The 3,558-nt window shown below is 35.2% G+C and overlaps 1 long non-coding RNA gene across 1 annotated transcript; it reads left to right on the top strand.

The window, feature by feature from the left end:
- Positions 1 to 842: 842 nt before the first annotated feature.
- Positions 843 to 3,107, top strand: LOC114826031 (uncharacterized). Its single transcript, XR_011583205.1, has 2 exons — positions 843 to 981; positions 2,197 to 3,107. It is a non-coding gene; the product is annotated as an uncharacterized lncRNA (long non-coding RNA).
- The last annotated feature ends 451 nt before the right edge of the window (positions 3,108 to 3,558 follow it).

Here is a 3,558-nt window from a genome sequence, read left to right as displayed (position 1 = left end):
ACTTCAACATTTAATTTTCACTTGTCAGCAATATAATTCTTATAATTAAATCAATGTAATGTTCATTATGTTTGCTAGTACACTCACCGATACGTGTGTGGAAAGATAGACAAAATGTGGAGACATTTAAGGATGAACAACAAGCTAATGCTTCTAAGAACTAACTATATTTTCGATTTTGGTTAATTCAAGCTTTGAAAACAAGCCTAAAATTATGGTACATATATGTCACAAAATTACACTTCAACTGAATTGTTAATTGGTGAATATGTGGTTGAAATGTATAGTACATCTTTCTGAATTCGTTATTAATTATTAAGATTTAAACTTTGATTACAAGCAAGGCGGCAACTGCAAAAGCTGCTTTGATTTGGGATTAGAATACAACTCTAAGCTAGAAGGAGAGAGGGTTTGATCTGGAATGAACAGGATTGAAGAGAATGAAAGCAAAACGGTGATGCCATATTTTCTTTGGGCATATTTACACGAGCGCACATATCAGCAGTCCCTCCATTAATTTTGTTCTTATCTGGTGTAAATTATGCAGAACATGTACGTGAGTCCTTTTCTTCCAAGCTTGTTAATTGTCTCTATCTAGCTAGGGATGAATACTCGATATAGAAATAGTACACTATTACCTATCTACCTTGTTTTTTTCACCAAAAAAAAAATTATCTACCATGTTAATTTGTTGATCTCAGATTGATATATATCCACTGATCCATCAAGTCAGTACTCCATCAGTTAAAAGTCACCGACATATTTAATTATATTTTTGAACTAACCAACTGCTTCATTAATTAGGCAGTTATAAATAGAAAGACTGCCTTCCTCCTTTAAATATGGAGAGCAGAGAAATTGCTTACATATGGAGAGCAGAGAGCGCCGTGCTGACTTCGCGGTTTGGAGATCTAGCAGCAGCAGCAATAAAGTCTCCAAATGGAATCATATCAAGCTCAGAAGGAAAACAAAAAATAAGAGGTTGTACTTTCTTCATATTACTGCCGTTTCTGCTTATATATTTTTATGCTTACAATTGATCACAATGAGACAACCTTCAGCAACAAACATATGCCCACAGTACGTATACTTCTACTTCTACTTATATAGAATATATATACACACACACACACGTATGAGTAGGGTAGATTACATATAGATAGATAGATAGACAGACAGAGAGATAGATAGATTACTGATAATGGTGGATTAGATTTGGTTTGACTTGTAATGGCATGATCGCTCAAATAATAGCGGTAAAGGCACGCTTGCGTAAATTATATCGTTATACTTAAGGTGTTTGATGACCGGATTTTGAGTAAACTGTAACCAAGTTTTCATGGCCGCCGATATGTATTATTTTATATATCTTTAAATTAGGGCATCGATCATTGAAGGCTGGCCATTTTCCACTTCTGCCCGACTTGTGTAAGTAGCTCGACCTTCTTTGGGTCATTATGAGTTCTTATCATGTGATGTTCATGTTTAACATTAATTAGTTACATTTTGTGGGTGTGGTTTTATATTGAATAATCATATTCCTAAGAGCTATTTTCAAATTATATATGTTGAAAGGACGAATTGAGAACATTGTGACTAACTTGGAGGTAGAAGATATTACTTATGAAGAACCATTTCAGTCCTCCCTAAAACGGAAGAATTAGAAAGGAGAAGTTTCATTCATGTCTGCTTCTCTTCTAATCCCGTGAAAATGAAAAATCAGTATCCTCTACCTTCTATATAATCGGAACTTAGATGGTTATCCATTCTAATTCAATCATTTATACCAAACGAGACCTAATTACAGTTTCGGTAGCTATTATAGCCACTCCAAAGGTTATTCTTGCATTCTTCAAAATGACATGGAAGTTAATAATTGGATTATTAGTTAAGTGTTGATTAACATGCTTATTTCTTATTGTTGACACTTCATTTAGTTTACAAATTTAGTCTCCCTAGCCTTACCCTTTCGTAATGGATGAGTATATGATGATTTTTTGGATAAGAAGTAGCAGCTCCCAAAGCTTTAGACTTTCTTTCTTATAGCTAAAAGCTTATACTAAGTGATCATCACTTGATTTCGCAGAGAGTTATGAAAGCCCACTCTTCATGAAGAGTAAAAGATATTGTTTAACATAATTGCACTTCTTTAGATGAGTTAGTTTGCATGACGTTTTATTTTATTTCATTCTGTAGGTTGAAAGGGTTCATTTCCTCAATGCCATGGCATGCCATCTTTGCATTTCTGAATCCACTGCTAATCGGCGTCCTTCAAGTGAAATGTCAAGGTGCAAACGTCTCCCCATTCGACACGCACCCAAGAGTCATGTGGATATTTTTGTCGACAACGTTAGTCTACTGCTTTGCATTTGCAGCTAACATAAAATCACGCCGTAACTGCACTACCATATTCTACTCTCGAATGTCCGGTCATATTGCTCTACTCACCGGCTCTCTTTCTTCAGTCTCTTTAGTCTCCATCTTCTTTCCAAGCGTACTTGATGAGCGACTTGTTTTCTTCTCTTGGATCATTATGCCTTTGATTGTTGGAAGAACGTTGATTCGTCGAATGTGTCAAAATATTTGCAAATCTACGATGAATGCAGTCATCATAGTTTATAGCATATGGCAGGGGTTTGCAAGAAGGATGGAGCAGCCACAATTGCCGATGTAGTCGATGAAAGTTAAAAAGTAAGAAAAAGGAGAGCGAGAGATCTTGAGAAAGAGAAGAGAAGATGAGCATGTAGGCCAAAGTGGTGTTGCTGGATCTGTTGCATGGTTCTAGCGTTTCTCTTCCACACCCACTAATGCAGGAAGAAAAGAGATGAGGGTCCGTAACCTACGGGTGTTTGATTCATCTAGTACCATTGGTTATAAGTCACCACTGGATTGGGCAACTCATTGTTGAATGAATGTTATAATCAATAAACAAAGCACAAAGTAAATAGGTGTTGCTTTTTAATTATAATCACCAGTGGTCTCACCACATGAGATACGACTGGGCCAATATTAATCTGCAGGGAAAACTTAACTCTACTGATTATTATTCATGTAATATATGATAGGGATTTTGCCACCTATGTAAATAAGAGCAAAATCACGTGAAATACTTGCAAGAATACAAAGATGTCGTAGTATAGATGCTCATGCAAGGTCGTTCTCCTCAAGGACTATTTAAACAATTTATGTAAAAACAATTCCTAATCAACTACTTAGAATTAAAACTTGAGAAAAGAGATTTTGAGATTGGGTAATATTAAAAACGAATTTTAAACAAAAACTAATATAATCGAAGAAAAGAGTTTTAAATACCAATTTATAAAGGCACTAGGGTTCCACCATCACCTAGCAATCCTACGAATTTCTACCAATTACTTATGATCTACACATGCCACTTTGAAGGTTAGGTTTTCCTAATATATATTCTCCTCGTGATATTCAAGTAAGAACATATATTTACCATGCAATCCGTTTGTGATATTCAGATCAAATATAAACATGTAAGACTCATTAAATTCTATGAAAACCTTTTGAAAAACCATGCAACCCCTAAGAGCG

The sequence above is a fragment of the Malus domestica genome, chromosome 07 (genome assembly GCF_042453785.1).
Source record: "Malus domestica chromosome 07, GDT2T_hap1".
Classification (NCBI taxonomy): Eukaryota; Viridiplantae; Streptophyta; class Magnoliopsida; order Rosales; family Rosaceae; genus Malus; species Malus domestica.
This window is presented reverse-complemented; position numbering and strand designations above follow the sequence as displayed.